The 18,873-nt window shown below is 38.4% G+C and overlaps 1 protein-coding gene across 10 annotated transcripts in view; it reads left to right on the plus strand.

Moving 5' to 3' along the window:
• PLCB4 (phospholipase C beta 4) overlaps window positions 1-18,873 on the plus strand; it is a 206,327-nt gene that overhangs the window by 22,937 nt on the left and 164,517 nt on the right. For 9 of the 10 annotated variants that reach the window (XM_072332089.1, XM_072332091.1, XM_072332084.1 and 6 more), the window contains exon 2: window positions 16,197-16,256. The exons of the other annotated variant lie outside the window; for it this stretch is intronic. The gene's annotated coding sequence lies outside the window, so the exon portion shown is untranslated. The remainder of the gene's footprint in view (window positions 1-16,196; window positions 16,257-18,873) is intronic. 10 annotated transcript variants of the gene reach the window in all.

The raw sequence follows: 18,873 nt of genomic DNA on the forward strand, positions 1-18,873 counted from the left end.
GTATAAAATGTTTTTCTACCTGCATTGCAGAGAAAACATATTCAACTACAGAAACACTTGAGTGTATTTGATTAAGAAGGAAACTAGTATGAGAAAGGTATTATAACACACACTGTTCGTGAAGTTGTAGATAGATACTGTTAGAAAAGAAAACCTACTTGAACTTGAGTGCACATGCTCTTGCAAATTGGAAGTGATCAATCAGGAGGTTAGTGACTAATAAAGGGGGCAAATAGAGTAAGTTCTTAAAAGGTTATCCAGAAGCATCTCTTGGATTCCAGTGATCTAGAGTTTCCATGATCCCATGAAGAATTTATTGTAGAAAATAATGTGCAACATCAGTGAGATATAGGCTGTGGTTTAACAAGATAGACTTGATAAAAGAACTCATGGCAAAGTGATGTCTCTTCCTCCTTTTAGGCTTCATCCTGAACTGTAAAAGGTTTTCTGTTCCCTTTTTCTCCTCTCTCTTTCCTCTTCTTTCGCATGCTTGAAATTACCACATATCTAATGTTTGTGTTTTGGTTTTCCTACCTGAGTGATGGTGACATTCGTTATTCATGTTGCTGCTCGTGCTAAGCTCACTGCAGATACAGGTCTTTACTAGTTTCCCCCTAGCTGAGGCTGCATTCTGAATCCAAGATGCTTGTATCTGTTGCTGCCTTTAAACATCTACATTGCTGTTGCAGCTGCTGAAAGGAGACACAGACATAGCACTCACTGTAACTATGATAAGAACCTATTTGTTTTGAAATATATAAATTAGAGTATGAGATATATGTATATATATGTGTATGTATATATTTAAAACTGTATTTCAGTGTTGATGCCTTCGTGCAAGTTGTTTTCTTCCTTCCACAGACGTGATTAGGGCATGTAACTTTAATTAATCCAGAATTCCTTTCAGAAGAGTTAGTGGAAATAGAAGATGGATGACTTAATGGGAAATATGACATAGAGCCATGGTGTGGTTACTGTGTCTGGACTGATTTGATTTATTGAACCAAAAAAGAACTGGTAAAATCTTTCCTGTGAATGGTTCTGATCGGGGAAAAAAAAGTGTTTTTGAAGAAAGGGGATCAATTTGTGGTAGGTTTCTTTGCAGAGATGATAGTAAAGCAGAATTACATTAAGGGGGAGGTTGTGTAGCACAGTCTGGTGATGAAATGGACTGTGTTTCGTTCCTAAATTGTGTCTGTGAGGCACGCAGGGGGTGTCTGATGATTTACTGTTGTTTTTTTCTTCTTAATTTTCCTTCACACATAACTCTTGAGGACTGGTGCAGATTAACTGGGCTTTCTACTGGATGCAGAAAACTGTACTGCATGTCTGACATCAGCAAATAATAGACTGAGCAATTACTTCTTTCTGGTTGTACAGTTTGCTATTTGTGTACCACTTCTCTAGCAAAATATGCTCGGGAATAATTGTCATATACTGAATAACAAGGGAAGATGGAATGTGATTGCAGATATATCAGAGCAGCTTGCAAATGAGGTGCTGCAGTCTGGCATAAGACCTGTTAGTTGCAGTTAATGTGACTGCTTCAGCATCACTGCTCAGCTTGTGATTTTCACATTGGAAATCTCTTGTATCTGTGTATGCTGCAGGTGCAGGGGAGCTCTTGGAAATTCCCCTCAGCCTGTGTGCTATCGCTCACACAATGCAGTTACCTGCCTTGATTAGTGAACTCCTGTGCTGAAGCAGGCCTGTGTGCCTCTGTCTGAAAGGGGAAAGATACGACCTACGAGAATAACTGAGGGCTCAAACAGAGCAGTCTGAATGGAAATGAGATCCAGATCCTTCTCATTGTCCTGTAGAGATGTGGTGCCGTATTCTTTTTTAGGGTTGCCCTGCAGCTGTTGTCCAAAAGGCTCTTCTGCTTGCTCTAAAACTAGGAGAGTTAGCCCTTTGTAATGTCTTTATCCTGTGGAAAATCTGTTGCTTTTTTAGTCTTTCTGCCTCCATTCAGCCTATATAGCGTTTGCTTCTAAATCCTTCATATCTGGCAATATCTGTTAGTTTGGATGTTCTTTTTGCTGATGTGATTTTTCAGCAATGAAATGCACGAGCTTTTTGTTGACCCATGAGTCTTGTAGGTGGTAGGGAGCAGAAGTAAATTCTGAGTGAAAAGCTTTGCCAAAGTCAGAATGAAATGGGCAGCTTTTTAGGTGCAAGGGTTGCCTTTTCTTATACTGTTAGTCTAACACTGCTAACGTCAAGCAGTTTCTTATCTACATGGCTGTATCCTAAAGCATATACATTTGGCCCTATGCTTTTTTTCTTTCTTCCTGCCCGTCGCACCTTCTACATAGACTGAATGTACTGGAATCCGCAGATATGCTGAACCTGGCCGACATGTGCTGATAAATGGTCTCCTTTACAAGTCCTAATGAGAGCATAAGGTTAACGTGACGTCACTTAAAAGTGGTTTGTAACTGTGAGCCATTTTACATGTGTGTCTGCATACAAGAAAATATCTTAGAGCTAAGTTAGACTTTGTGTCAGGTAATGGAAGAAGTATTTGCGCTGTTCTCATGGGAGTTATTGCCATCTCATCCCTTGTTAAATTAACGAAGACTCACACCTTGGAAGAAGCATATGGTACCTAACTCTCTCTGAGGCATATCCAATTAAAATGTTGATGTAATGCTGATGACCTTGGTAGCTGCTACTTTTGTGAATGAATGCCTGGATTGTGTATGGAGGAGTTTGAGTACCCAACTGTCTCTTTTACGTATGTAGCTGTTGGTTGTGTTTATTTTGAAAAAGAAAGGCAGCTAATAATCGTTTTGTTGTCTTCAGTGAGCTGGTAGTAAAGATGATTGGTGCTTGGACCGGAAAAAGAAACAGCCATATCAGTCTTCTGCTTTTTGTTTCTGTCTGTCTTGAGCTGTATGAACTCTACTGAGGAGAACTTGAGTGTTGCTTTTGCTATGGCATGTTTTTACTCAGTTGGTGTGGAAGGTATAAATCTTCACTTTTGCTGGTCTGTTCAAGTTCACTTAGAATTTGTATTTATGCTGTCTGCAGTGCAAATTGCAGTTGATAGGGGAATCACAGCTCATTACTTAAACCTTTATCAGCTAGCCCAGATTGTGCAGAAAAACACCATCACGCTGCATCTTCATGTTTGAGTGCTGTTCTTTTCACTAAAGTGTAGTTTCATGAAAGTAATGTTTTTTGATTGCATTGATGGACCACTTACTCAATTGTTGTTTGTTTTTTTGGTTTTTTGGCTTGGTTATTTTATTTTGAAGAAGCTGGGTAAATAGTGCTTTCCGAGTTTTGCCTGGATCCTCCTGCCTTTGTTTCTAATAAGTCTGTATGTAAGTGCAGTCCCAACTGTGGGGAAATGAGAAGTTTATTTGCAGTGATACTTTGTTATACAAACATCGTATTTGTTTTGTAAACTTTTCTTGTGTTTTAAAACCCCTCTGAGATGAAAGCAGTACTTACATGAATAGCTGTGAGTTGGTGTGAAGTAAGCTAATTTGAAGAGCAAAAACCCAACAAAACTGTGAGTTTAGCTGCTGAGGACCTTTTATATATATATATATATATGTATGTATGTATCTGTATATACAATTATTGTAGCTCTTCAATTTTCAAAGCTAATCCAACTGAATCGATCTGTCAAGAAGTACATACCTGATTTAGACAAGCATAACTAAATCAAAGGTGCATAAATGTTTCCTGTAATCTTCGCCACTTTTACTTCTATTTCATCCTTGATGAGGCACTACTTGCTTCTGGTATAAACACATCGCATCCCCACAGTAGAACAATTGAGGATGAATATTGTGAAAGTAAGGATATAATTCCAACTCTCAGCTGCTTGCTTGCTCTGTTAAAAACATCTATTAAGTTGATCTGAAATTATGTGTAAAGAAATACTGGTAGTTCTTTAGGTAATTTTGAATCATCAAACGATAAATGTGGTGAGTAGTGTTCTGTGATTCAAATGCTGAGCAATGCAGAGATTACTTTAAGATACTTTAAGACTATTGAAAAATGGAAAACAGATATTGAAATTCAAGGGTAGAAATGGCAGAGAGAATTACACTGCTGTGCTATACAGTTCTGAGAAGTTTCCTCCATACTACCATAATTTAGTGTGAGAATGTTTTCTGTTTTCATGTAACTTACATTAATTCCTTTTAAAATAGGATAGATTTTTTTATTGCTGTTGTTTGGGGCGGGGGGGGGGGGGGGAGAGGGAGGAGGTGTTTCTTTTTACAGCACAGTCTTAACAAAATAGAGGAGATTTTTCAGTCATGTAACATTATGTTAGATTTTTGCAGTCTTAGTTTTGGGATGATCTCTTTATTTTTTTCATTCCCGTTCTCTTAATAAAGAGTGAGATGTAAATGAATCGTTCCTGCCTTTCTGCAGCATTTGAAGTTATGCACAGTGAAGTCTTCCATAAGCAGTTAGAGATTTGAACCACAATGTGGATTGTTAAAGTGCTGCCTTGCCCAGTTCATCTGAAAAATCTTCCGGAAGTGTTATTTCAAAGTGTTAGAGGTAGTAATTAGCATAGCAAGATGTCAGGGGGTTTTTGTTTGCTAATTTTCTTTAGAGTTATGAAACTATATATCTAAATGGTGTTAAATTGTAAACCTTGTGGTACTTGTTCTATAACATCTATTTTTTTCCTTAAAACTGATTGGTAATTTAAGTTATAATGTCTTTCTTGGTAATACTACTTAATTTCATAAACCATAACATGGAACCCCCAGTAGAGAAGAAACCAACTGTATTCAGTAGAAAGCAGGTGCTTCTCTGTAAGTGAAATAAATGTAAATTTCGAGCTGTCTTTTCCCTTTTACAAAGGCTGATGATGATACTTCTCAGTTTATTTTAAATTACACATAAGAATTCTTTGAAGATGCCTCAAAACCTTTTCTACTTCCACATCTCCAAGCTATCATTGCTTCTCAGGATTTTAAATGTTAGACTGTTTAAAGGCTTTGCAATGTGTTTTGTTTTCCCAGGTGGTCTATAGATCAACTGGTAATCAGTGTATTTCTTAATGACTGAAAGAAAACGTTAACTGAAGTTGTTTTTCGTGTTCAGCAATGTCTGTAACCTCGGTCAGTTTTGAGCCTTATATTATACTGAACCCAAATTCACTTTGCACCTCATCTAAGGTGCCTTTCAGAAAGTTGCAAGTTTCTCCATCTGCAAGATTGATAGGCCGGAACTATTTGTGTTTGCTTAGTGGTCTATTTCTCATTGTTAAAAGAGAAAATAATGGACAGTATTACCACGTGAGGGGTACATCACTGCAGATGTGATTTGTTCTGCTCACACTGCAGATAATTCTGGGCAAAGCCCATGAGGTAAGGATTGGTGGAATAATGTTCTTCGAAGAGCTCATGAGAAGCAGGGTATATAAATTTTAATGTTAATTGCTTTCATTCATTTTTGGGCTTGGTCAAACAAGTGGCCCTGTAGCCTCTGTCTAGCTCAGTGCAGCTAGTAGTGCTTTGCCATTACGGCTGTGTTTTGGCCTGGCTAAAGGTAGAGCAAGTCACTAACGTTTTCTCCTTGTGGTTTCTCATGTTTAGAAAGACTTTGCTGCCTTGCTAGATATTAGTGAAGTTTGGGTGATACTTGTCCCCCGAGTACTTTGAAATGCTGTATGAGTAGTGTTATTATTGTTATTTTGTACCAGTCTACTCATTTCCTCTAGAAAAAGTTGTCAGTAGCTTGATTACACTCAAAAACAAGGCAGAATGTGGAGAATGAGAGAAAATGAGAAGGTTCTTCTATCTAACATGTAAATGAGCAGCTTATTTTTTGATGTTTGTTTTTCTTCTGTCTTGATATTAGATCTGACAGAAGAGAGAGGCAAAATTTGAGAAGAACCACAGTACATATAATAATCAAAAATGGTGATTATATACCTGCATCTGTCTTAAAGGGCAGCACCTCTTTCCACCTGTAGAGCTCTCCTGGCACCGCAGTTGGATTTTCCCTCAAGAGTCAGAGGGAGGCATGCCATCTACGAGAAATGAAACTGAACCGAGTACAGCATGCTGCAACTGCAAAAGCCCAGCTCTTTGCAACTTGAGATATGACTACATCTCTTTGTCTGTTTTGCAGCTGAAGTTCTACATTTGGTTTTAGAACTGAATTTGATAATTTCCTGTTGGGTTTACATCCAAAGAAGCTGAAGTTATTCTTTCTAAAGGAATTAAGTTGGCTCAAGACACACATTGCTGACTAGAACTAGACTGAAGGTTACTTCAATATCTGAAGATTTTTGGCTGGGGAAGGTTGGGGTCTATCTTGAAGGCAATCTCTTTGCTTTTTGTTAATTATGAAGTCTTGCCTCATGTTTTCTTTCCGTATCTCTTGGACATAAGCAGATATGGCTGCAGTGAAAACTTTTAAAATTAGATTTCTTTATGTTTCAGGCCAGGATTTGGGTTAAATACTGTATGACCTGTAGCCCTCTATGCACACTGCCACCTCTGCTCTGATTATGATAATCTTCCAGTGCCTTTCTCATGTGCTGTGGCAGTGCCTGACTAGAAGGTTCATAATTGGATGCACGACAACCTTCTACAGAGCACCTGAAAATAATGTGTGTATATACTTTCATGTCAAGTCCTTAAAGTATGAGCTGATGTACAGTCACAATGTAAAACTAAGAATTCAGGAATGTTAGGTAGGTTTGGTATGATCCCTTAAGAATTCTTTATTCATGCCCTAAATTACCAGGTATCTGGGGCAGGGACTATGCTTGCATTATTTATTTTGCAGCATTTATTACAGTTCTTTTTTTTTTTTTTTTTTTTTTTCTCTCTTTTGACCCAATCGATGACCATTCATCAATGCTTCAGATGAGGTAATACTCTGCAGCACATTGTTTTTAATTGGAATATGTGCATGATGCTGTTTTATGTAAGTTGAAAGAAATGACATCTGTGCTGTTTGGTTCAATGTGCTGAAGCATCTAAAGGTATAAAGCGGCTTTCAGAATGATTAGGAATATTTGGTATCTTTTATATTTCAATTCTTGAGTGTTTGCTTTTTTTTCTTTTCTTTTTTTTTTTTTTTTAAATTTTATTTTATTCTGTTTTGTTTTTCTTTTTGCTTTTAGTGTGATAAAGAGGGCTTACAGAAGCTTACAGCTTCTTGTGAGTTACCAGTAGGGATTCTGGTAAATTACTACTTGACCTTGGCTTGCAAATCTGAATGTAGTAAATCAGGGGCATCTACATATTATACCAGAACAAATTCCCAGGAGTGCAGCTTAATATATGAAGTAAGGCATTGCTCAGACTGCTTAGACTGACATGTCATACAATATTAGAGGCCATTGTCTTTAATACTTTTGTTATGGAACAGATCCAGTTCTGATTTATAGCCCAGCGGTAGCAAGGTTCCATTCTTTTCAGTTTGAGAAGTATAGTCTGGTATAGAGAATTTATCAAGCAGTCTGTTTCCTTGTAACCTTCGTGGCAACAGTCTTACAGCAGAAAATGTAAATGTGCTTCTTTGTGTTATTTCTAGGTATGAGGATTCCCTGTGTAAACCTTGTAAGTCAGAGCATAACTCAGGAGCTCCCTCACCCCCCCGGCCCCTCTTGGCAGCTGTACAACCATAGTCTGAATCAGCATAGCTTACTTAAAGGGACAGTCTCAAGTCAAGACCATATATATGGCTTTGTCTTGTTTTTCAAACAGTGTGCTGTAACAGTTGCGCGCGTCAGATCTGCCGAAGAACATCCCTGACAGTTTTCAAATCGTTTGTCTGTGTTGTTTTGGTTCTGTTTTTTCCCTCTTTCTAGTTCTATAAAAGGCAACAAAAGTGAATTCCAACAGCATAGTTGGATGAGGAAAGCAATAGAAGAGATAAAGTAGAAATTGCTATCAAATATATCAAATGTACATCTAGACAGGTGTTTGAGCTATAGTTAATTTTTTTGGTCACTTTGCAGTTGTGCACCGTTCAGATCTGATGGTGGTTCTGGAAACACTTCTTAGGTATTACGTGTACGTGTTGAAAATGCATTTTCCCTGAATGAACTTAGAAAGTGAAGCTTTGAGCAAAATGCTTCTTGTAGGATAGAGACAACAGAACGTAAGTGTTCACCAATTCTGATTGAACTATTAGAAGATCAAACAAAAAAATGAGAGCTGCATGTTAAAACTGTAGTTCTACTTGACTGAAAACTAACTATTGGTTTGTTTTTTAAGTGTAGGTTTTTATTTTGGGCAACTTTAACACAATTGGTGCTGGCTTCCATCATCAGAAACTGGTTTGAATAAAGCCTGCAGCATAGGGCTCTGGGTGTTTGCACAGTGAGGCTCTGTAAACCTCTCTTGCAGGTGTGTAATGCTTTGATCAGCTTGCTGGACAAACAAAGTCAAACAGATGTCTCTCAGTTTTCTGCTTGGCAGATATCAGTGGGTAGGAAATCTGGCCAGTCATATCAGATTTTGCCCCCAAGAAAGTGCATAAGATGGAAAAAAAAGGCATTGTACTAGCAGTTTAATGTTTAAACTCAGCGTCAAAACGCAACAGCAGAACAATGCAAACTGATAATGCAAATGGCTTTCTTGGGCGGGTTTCAGCTCCTGTGCTAGTATTTGGTAGAAATTATTTACTTTCTTGCACTGAAATATCATGCTATTTCCATCACAATTGTGCCACTTTTAGCTAGCTGGTTGCAGCCAGATTTGGAGATGGTAATCAAAGTTGTTTTGAAATGCATCTCTCAGTTTATTACAGTGAAAATTTTTCTTTTATACTTCATATTATTCAGTGACTGAAAATGTTTACTTTGAACTGGATATGTGCTTTAGGTGGGTAGCAGTAAAATAAGCGAGTTTAAGCCAGCTGTAATTTAATTTCAGCTTGGTATGTTTTGTTAAGACAAGAAAAGTCTGGCACTTAGGCCCTGCAGTACATTATGAAGTGACTGCCTGTCCGATTTTCCTGTGGAATTAAAACAAATTGGAAAGCAAAGTGAGAAAGGGAAGATATATTTTTAAGAAATTAAATGTCTGTTCTGTAATTTACCGCCCTCTGTTGCTTTTGTTGATGATTCCTGGTTACGTAAACTTCTTTCCACCACCTTCTCCTTGAACTTGTAGCAAAGCAATTTTATTGTGGTGCAACATCTATTAGTATAAAAATTGACTTAAATATACTGCTGTCCCTTCAATGTGTAGCGCAGTAGGAAGGAAGAAAGGTATGGAATGAAGCATTTTCCAGAGGCACAGGGGGCTTTAGTAATAAATAACATTCTCTGAAGTAGTTTAAAAGTGAGGAAGGAAAAATGTGAGTTAACGACTGCCAAAAAAAAAAAAAAAAAAAAAAGAAAAAAGACTTAAAAGCTGAGAACATCTATTTGGTTCACTTGAAAGAGTTTGCTATGATTAAACTTTACTGGAGTATCTTACCCTGATATGGTCAGCTATGTACTTTCCAGTGGGTTATGGAACAAAAAGGTTTGGATAAAATGGCACGCCCGCTCAGTGTTGTTTTGCACTATGCAATTTACCTAGTATTATAACTGGTGCATAGGGAAAAGTACTGCTGATTAATCTTTTTCTCTTAATGTTGTCAAGGATTGTGATAATAAAAACGCAGATCAAAATATGCTCCATTGGATCTGCTGGTGTACATTTTGAAACATGAGTAAGAAGAAATTAAGTTTTAGTTTCTGGCACACAAGGGTGCATCCCAGAAAGAATGAATGAGCTTCATTAGGATTTCTGTGCTCACACTGAGGTGATCGTAGTGATCACTTGCTTGGCCTGGAAGGAGTATCTGTCCCCTTGCTTTCTTCTCACCTACTGTTGGTTTCATGGTGCCTTCATTGTCTGCCCAGCTTGCAAGTTGGAGTCTGGGATTACCCCTTCATTTATGTTTTCTTTATATATGTTAGAAATCTTAGTTGCTCCTACTCAGAATACACTATTTTTGTGGAAAATTATTCTCCTTTGGCCAATGAAGTTAATTAAGACATTTGCATCTAATTGAGCTGGATTCTTTGCAATGCATTACGTGAAGCTTTGTGTTGTTACTGTTGTCATCTGCAGTGTGTGATTTCATAGATCAAAAACCTCTCAGAACCGCAGCAGGATAATTTTGGTTCTAGAGAATTACTGCAGGTGACTGTAAAAATAGTGTTTGCATTTTTGAGAACAAAATATCCTTTGGAGGTGTAGGTAAAAATATATGTAGGAACTTCAGGACACCCTCAAATTCTAAGACTGAAAACTGAAAACAGTTTCTTGGGCTTATTACAATTGCATACTGATAAGAGTTTGTGGTATCTAGTTTATATTGCACAATAACTGCTGTTTTTTGCTTGGTTTAGGTGATGTTGTTTTATCAGATAAATATAACTCAGTCACTCTATGAAAATGTCTGTAAGATTCTTTTTGCAGTTATCAACCACAGAACACTTTCAATGTAGTGACCACCATTAGCTATGCATTTTCACTAGTGGTGAACAGCAACCTGCATGCCGTGCTCATAAAAGTTTGCACCAGTTTTCACTACTGCTGAAGCACACCACGTATTACCTCACTATGCCCACATCCACTGACGTATCTCTCTAAACATTTGGCAATGCTTGCTGTTTTTTCTGCCTGGAGGAATTCAGTGATATGCCTTTGCTTCATACACATTTACGTTTCAGATGCCATTTTGTCAGCCTGCCCCTTGGCTGCCATCTGCCAGACTGCAATAAAATGTAACAGAATATTGGCGGGGAGGTACAACCTCTACTGCCCTGCCACCAACATCTGCCTTTGACGTCATAGGCCACCATAATAAAACAGGAAACAAGACTGCCAGAGCAGCTCTCCTATTTTTCAACGATATGTACCCAGCTGCTGAGATGAGAACTGTCTTAACTCATGAGTTCATGGCTGGAGCAAGATGTGGGTCCTTAATTGTTCCATATTTGATTTCTGTTGTGGCATTCCTGTGGCAGGCATGGATGAAATTATTTTTTCTTTGCGTTCAAAGTTATTAACAAATGAATCTTAGTTTAGCTGTTGCTTTTATCTGTGTCAGTGAATCTTAACGTCTGGTTTTCATTTACTTGGCAATAGACAGGTTCAGGCCCTACAGTCAGAACTATTCAGGTCCAGTGTCAGTGAAGAAAAGATATGGAGTTATCTGGTGACTGAAAAGGCTACTGATCTTGTAGATTAGTATGTGAACTGTTCCAGAAAGATATGCTAGAGGCTCAAATTATGTAATGCTTTGAGCAGGAAGCCACCAAATTGTGTGTAGAGTGTGTCGCCAGCAACAGACTGATGTCCCTGGCAAGGCTCCACTCCAGGAAGGAGCTGAGGTTTCTTAAAGGCTTCAGGCGAGAATGAACAATTCAGTACAATAGCCTCTGCTAGAACAGTTTGCCCCATTGAGGACAGGACCTGGCAGTGCACAGCCTTGCTGTTTGCTGCTGGGAGGCAAGGGACTGACATAACAGTACTTTGGTATGGTTTCCTGCCTGATATTATGTACCAGCTGGCACTCCCTGCTTCTTTTTATTATTATTATTTATTTGTAGATCCTGGAAAAAAAATTGCAAAAACCTGAACCTCTTCATGAATTACGTGTCCATCCATGTTGTTGCATGGGGAATGTAGGTCTGTGAAATTTAAAATAAATAAACACGTTTAACAGTAATTAACCAGAACATAAACTATGGCTGATGATTCTTTTCGGCACAAAAATGAGCAGAGGTTTTGTAGGTAATGACTATCTTAGAGTAGGATGTATTCATGCACTAGAATCGTCGTGGTTAAATTAAGATTTTAATGGTCTTTTCTAAATTGGGTAATATTACACTGCTTTTAATTAGAGTCAGGCTAGAGGTCCTTATTGGAGTTGTGAAGTTTCAGTCTCCCAGCGGGTAATAAAAGCAAGTTCTCTTCAATCCCTAGCCAAGTGTTCTTAGGCGGGAAACTGCAGGAGGTTTCTAGCAATGTGTTACTGTCACATCATTCTCCTTGATCATTTCAGGTAATGATGGGTAAGCAAGAAACCTTATATCATTGCTGACAACACTGTTTTCTTCTGTAATAGCTAAAAAGTAGAACTGTGGGATCTGTTGACAAACAGAGTCTCAAGGGAAGTTGTCCCTCATGATATTGAACCGTCATAATTTAGCTGGGGATTTTGCAAACTGAGTTCTCTAGTAATTTGCAAGGAAAAACTGGAGTATGCTCATCTCTCCCCACTGTGTTGCAATTTTGTCAAGTCATACTTCGTATTTAAGATGAGAGAATGGTTCAAAAGACCAGTCAACAAACAAATCTTACCTTTCTAAATAGTAGTTCAGGACTCTGTAAAAGCTCTGTCTGTCTTGTTCATGGCACTATAGCAGGAAAACTTAAACTGTATTTGGTGTTCATGATATAAGTGAAGAGGCACGATCCTAGTGGCTGAGATCTAGCATTAACAGATTTTCAGAGAGATCTTGACAATGATTTTTGGGTTGCTTGGCATTCTGTTAGGGATAGAATTTTTTGGTGTAGGTTTTAGGGCTATTTATAAAAAAAAGTGGCACCACACCAGCATACACTGATATCTTCAGATGTGCACAGGAACAAGACTCAGCTCACTTACCAGACTGTGTCACCTGTGCTGTACAAAACTATGAAGTGTAATGGCCGTGTTTTCTAAACAGTTTTGAAAACAAATTGGTTCGCTTTCAGTGGTTCAATTTCATCTCATGTTTCACATTCACAGATGGACTGGTGAGAGTAGCAAATTTGTGCAGTATAAACTAGGAGCTGCTCTTGATTTATGCTAGAAGCTTATTTTGAATGCTAATCTATTTATTGAATTCAGCATATACAACTACTGCTGGAGTTTCTTCATTCCTTTTATCCACAAAGAAGGTGGGTTTTTTTTATTTTTTATTTTTTTATTTTTTATTTTTCCCTGCTGGAAGAAATCGTTCTTCTGTGACTGTGTAGGGCTTTTTAGTCTTAGCATTTCTGATTCATCCAAAAATGTATTTGTACATTCACACTGATAGCTGAGCTGCTGATTTCTGAAGAGAATGAAGTTAGCAAAAAAGTTTACCTTTTTGCTATAAGGCCTGGATCCACTGACATACACAATACATATGAAGACACCATCAGTTAAGAAAGAAGGAAGACAACTATCAAAATACAAATAATTGGATGGCTGTTTTCTGAGAGAGATTCTGTTTATAATTTGTCACTAAGGTTGGTCCATTTTTTATTATATTTCAGAATGGAAAATACTACATTGTTGCTCTTAATTTTCTGAGCAGCCCTTTGTGGACCCATGGCAGCAATCTGAGGGGTCTGTAAACCCCAAGGGCCAAAATCTGATTTAAGCCTTAAATGTGTTGTCTAAAGAAAAAGGACAATTATTATAATCTATCATAAGCCTCGGCAACTGCACTGGTGTTCAGTAGCCCTTGAGGTCTGTGATATCTGGTGAAGTATTCAGGAAGTTTGGAACATAAAATCATTCATTCTCTGCAAAAAGGATGTATCCAGGTATTTAAGACCAGCTTGCTTATCTCTGCTTTAGTATCATTGTTTATTTTTCGTGGGTCAAAAAAGAAATGAAAATACTAGGATTTATTTTTTTTTTCTTTTTGCTTTACAACCTGTTGTGGAACAAAAGATAAACTTGAGGCTGCAGGACTGTTTCCCTTTTAGCAGTTAAGTTACTCTGAATTTAAGGATTTCTCTGCATTTCTTCCTGTGCGACCAAGGCTTCAGTGTTTCTGTCTAAAAATCTGGAGACTTACTGTAAGACCATTGGAAGTTTTGAGCACAAACAAGACTATGAAGAAATACTTAACCAATGAAAAGCAAAGGATCTTTGATATTTGCATACGCAAAGAGAAGCTGATTTTTATCATTTAATTTTGAGATTGTCTTCATCTGTTCACGTTGAACATAAGAAATTTCACAGACAGGCTAGTTTGGCCCAGTTCCGTGACTAGTGGGATGGAGGGATTTTGTGCCTTTGGAAAAGGGAAACAGGGGGCCCCAAAATAATTAGAAAACAGCGGCAATGATGTGAGGAGGAACAAACTAATTTTTACTAAATATGGTATTGGAATGTAAGATAACACTCTATAATACAATATAATTTCTCCCAGAAGCTGGTGCATGATAGGGGATATGATAAATCGGCTCCATACCATGATCTTTGGCCCAAGAGACCATACGAGGGAATTTTTGAAATGAGTCCCGTTATCTGACTCAGTTCTTTTATGCATGGTAGACAGTTCATCTATTATATCTTCTTGATTGCTCACTATTCTGTCCAGTTTTTCACTCACTTTTGCAATGGCTGAAACACAAGCTTATATAGGGGTTACATGTAACTCGAAGTCTTGAAGTTTATTGATCAGTTCGTTTGTAAGGCATCTTCTTTCCTCTCTGCTATACATTGTTGCAAATGTACTGGCATACCTTTCTGGTGCAGTCTTTGTGAAAATACGCCACATATTTGGTGTATACCTGACTCTCTCAGGACTGTGCTCTTGGTCTGGCTCATCAGGAATGAAAGTGGGGCTACTATGTAACATTTCCACCACAGTGTATTCTCTCAAGTAATGGATGTTTTTTTCTGTATCAGTCCATTTCTTTTTCTCAGGCATCAGATTGTCTTTGAAGGGGTATCCCTCTTTATACAGCTTCCAGAGGGTGAAGGCCTGGTTCTGGCATGTACTAAAACCTCTGTCAATGGCTGAGTCCCTAGCAATGGCACCAGTTGGCAAGCTTCTCTAGTGCCTAGCCACACACTGTTGTCTCAACAGTGCCCCATTGTCTCAACATCAAAGTAACCAGGTGACAATAGGCTCATTTGGGTAGCTCATTTCTCAAACCTCTAATTTCATTCATTTTCAGAGATCGATCAGTAATGGTGACGATGTCTTACTCACCTCCTATTCTTTCAGGACGTCTTGTTACCCTACTGGAAGTTGGTGACCACAGTCTTATTGAGGGACCCTCCTTTGGACTCAGGGGCATTCCCCTGGAGCTGTTCCTCTGGACCTGTTTCCTCTTCTTCTCTTATAGTGACTTCTTCCTCTACTTTCCTCTCCTCTTCTTCCTTCTGTTCTGAGTTGATATTCGTTTCATTTTCTGTCCTCTTACTGGGGCAACTGATGTTGATTTTGGTGCCTGCTGTGGTTGATCAGGTTGGTCAGTTCCAATGCTCTCCCTCTCCAGCTCAGCTTGGAGTCTGTCTCGTTCAGTTTTGAGGATGAAATGAAAGTACAGAATGAAAGTGCACTAGCAAAAAAGGAGAGCTTGGGGCATTAAAGAACAGAAAAACGCCACTAGGCACTCTTTCCTTAGAGAAGTGTAATGTTAATATTTAATAAGAAAAAAATGTCTGGCAATTGTCTGTTTTAACAGATTTGGTTTTTTTTTTTTTTTTTTGGCAATGTTAGGAGACTTCAACATAACAGGAAACTACTTTCTTTAACTACTCTCATTGCTGTAATTACAATTACTGTGGCTTTCAGTGTCTCTAATATAATACTTGGAGCATTTTATGCACCAAGTTTTTGAGGCAAATGCTGGATCTTCAGTGTGCACTGGACTGTAGTGGCCGAGATTTTTGGTTCCCAGAAACCTCCCTGTTTCTGATGTCGTTGGGGTGTCTGTGTATGCGCACACACACACATGCTTGCATTTTTGTTTTACTTGTTTATACTTCATAAAATGCACGTGATATCAGATCAGCTTTAGTCCTGACTATATGCCTAGTGGACTCCCTTATTTCTAGGCTTCAATTTATTATACTTTAAAGGAAAAAACATGAAGTTAATGAAAGTGTTAAAAATAAAAAAAAAATATAAAAAAAATAGAGCTTCTGTCCTAATGTACAGGAGTTCTCAGTAGGTTCATTTGAGAGCTCTTGTATGGTTAATTTACTGTTGTTTTCAAAACAGAACACTTTTCTTAATGCATAGAATTCTTATCAAAATGTCGATTTAACTTAATTTTAGAACACTTTTTCCCACTTTGTTATAATTCCTTTAAGTCTGCTGCTTTGCTTGTTCATTGGCTGTTGTCCTCGTGTCCAATAATGTACATACTCTGATCCATAACAAGAAATTATTTTTAGTATAAAAAGGTCTTAAAGTAGCTCACTGTGTTTTATTAACTAAGTAATAGCTTGTACAGTTAAGTCTTGTTTGTTTTTAGGGAAAGGAATTGATTCTCTGCAATGGAAATTTCTATGAAGTGATTTCTGATCTTCAAAAAGTAAGTATTTTTTAAGTTGTTTTAACATTTTAATCTATTCAACTAGATAATTTCAAGTTTTAGAATATTGTTTAATGTTCCAGTGCTGTGAGTTCTAATAGAATGAGGAATGTAATCTGAAAGAACAAAAGTTTAGTTTCATGCTGGGGAGAGGCTTTTTTAGGAACCGAGGTCACAAGTCTACAACTTCAGAGAATACCGATCCCTCTTGAAAACTAGATGCCCTGACCCTGAGAGATGTGTGTGTGTGAGGATGATCAGTGCCACTGACAGCGGAGGGTGTTCAAGGTTCTCAGTGGCCTTATCTTTTTGTAGTAGCCTAATATTCTGTAAAAGGGCAGGCAGTAAACTAACCTGTCTTTCATGCAAGGGCCTGACTAAACTTCTGTACTTATATGGAGCCATTCCTAAAACAGCTGCAAAAGCAATGAAAGTCTTTTAGTCTCTGAGTGGTTCCAGCCAATTTTTCTTACCTCACATTTGGAGAAAATAGTGTTTTATTTTTTAAACATTTGGGACTGGATTACCTGCACAACATCTTGAGTTCACTTTGTACATACTTTAGTCTGACTGCAGTTTTAGATATGCCTTAAGCTGTAGTTTAACCCAGCAGGCAGCTAATCACCAGACAACTGTTTGCTCACTCCCAATGGGATGAGGGAAAGCTGGGAGGGAGGAGAGGAAAAAAATATATATAATAGAACTTTTGGGTTGAGATAAAAACTCTTTTCTAAAACGGAAAAGGGGGGTTGAGAAAAAGTAACAGTAATCATATTTACTAAACAAGTGATGCACAGTTCATCTGCTCACCACCTAATGACCAATGTCCAGCCAGTCTGTAAGCCGCTTCTGCCCCCTGGACAGCTCTCCACAGTTTTATAACACTTGCATGATGCCGTATGGTGCTTCTCAACATCGTCATCAGTGTCATAGACAGTGGGATCAAGTGTACCCTCAGTTCATTCGCAAAAGACACCAAGCTGTGTGGTGGGGTTGACATACCTGAGGGACAGGATGCCATCCAGAGAGACTGAGGTAGGCTCAAGAACTGGGCCTAGGTGAACCTCCTGAGGTTCAACAAATCCAAGTGCACCTGCGTCATGACAACCCCTGTTACCAGTACAAGCCTGCAGAAGAGGAGGCTCCAGGGAGACCTTACTGACCTTTCAATATCTAAACAGGAATTCTAAGAAAGAAGGGAACAGATTCTTTAGTAGGATCTGTTGTGATAGGACAAGAAGACATGGTTTCAAACTAAAAGAGAGGAGATTTAGATTGGTTATAAGGGGGAAAAAATAAATACAGTAAGAGTGGTGAGGCACTGGAACAGTTTGCCCAGATAGATGGTAGATGCCCTATCCTTGAAGACATTCAAGGTCATGCTGGATGGGGCTCTGAGCAGCTTGATCAAGCTATGTATTCCTGTTCAATCCAGGGGAGTTGGACTAGATGACATTTAAAGGTCCCTTCCAACTCAAACCATTCTGTGAATCTCTGGTGTGTTCTGTAATTATTTCTGAGATGAAGATTCCAATTCCACATAGATCTGCTGTAGAAGGAGATGCTGTAGGAAAATTTACAGGGGAGTCATTTTGTTTGATTATTAAATATGAGAGCATTGTGCAGTGTTGTCTGTTTTATTAAAATGTGTGATTCTTAGACAGCGTCTTCAGGAGATGGCATCAGCCAGTGTTTCCTTACAGGTTCAGTCTGCTTACAAAGCGTTGGAAGCACAGGCAAATGAAAGATTTTGCCTGAATCATAGTGCATCTTTACCTATAATAATGTTCCCTTTAATGCTATTGGCAGCTACAGGAACTTTGTCATTCTACTTACGTACACTGCTCATAGCACTGAGCCTGCTGCAGTTCATAGAATCATAGAATTACCCAGGTTGGAAAAGACCTTGAAGATCATCAAGTCCAACTGCAGCCTAACCAGTACCCCATCTCTAAAAAACCTCTGCTAAATCATATCCCTGAGTACCACATCCAAACGGCTCTTAAACACATCCAAGGATGGCGATTCAACCACCTCCCTGGGTAGCCTATTTCAGTATCTAACCACCCTTTCTGTAAAGAAGTTCTTCCTAATATCCAACCTGAACTTGCCCTGGCGCAACTTAAGGCCATTTCCCCTTGTCCTGTCACTTGTCAGTAAGAAGCCAGTTGTGTCCTTTCTGTGTTAATACAATTTATGTAATTGTACATATTATGACTAAAAAAACCCACTCTTGTATTTACATGGAATATACAAGGAAAGGCCTAATTCCATGATTTAGATACAGCCCAGGTTTTTGGAGTAGAGTGTTCTGCTTACAAATTAGCATCCTGCTGGAGTTGTCACTGGCTGTTCACCCCAGAGGCAGGCAATAATTGAGTGTGACTGCACTCAAGAAATACTAATGTTTTCCTCAGACTGATGTCTTACCCACCTCCTGCTTTGAAAAAGCTGAAATCTCATTCTGAATGAAGAGAAAGATAGAATTTAAAGCCATTAACAAAGATAACGTGAATTGTAAAAGGTAATGACAATTCTTACCACTAAAATGTTGTCCATTCGTGTGATTTAAAGACATTATTGAATAACTGGATCCTCAGCCCAGTTTGTAGGCACC

This window comes from Excalfactoria chinensis, chromosome 3 (genome assembly GCF_039878825.1).
Source record: "Excalfactoria chinensis isolate bCotChi1 chromosome 3, bCotChi1.hap2, whole genome shotgun sequence".
Classification (NCBI taxonomy): domain Eukaryota; kingdom Metazoa; phylum Chordata; class Aves; order Galliformes; family Phasianidae; genus Excalfactoria; species Excalfactoria chinensis.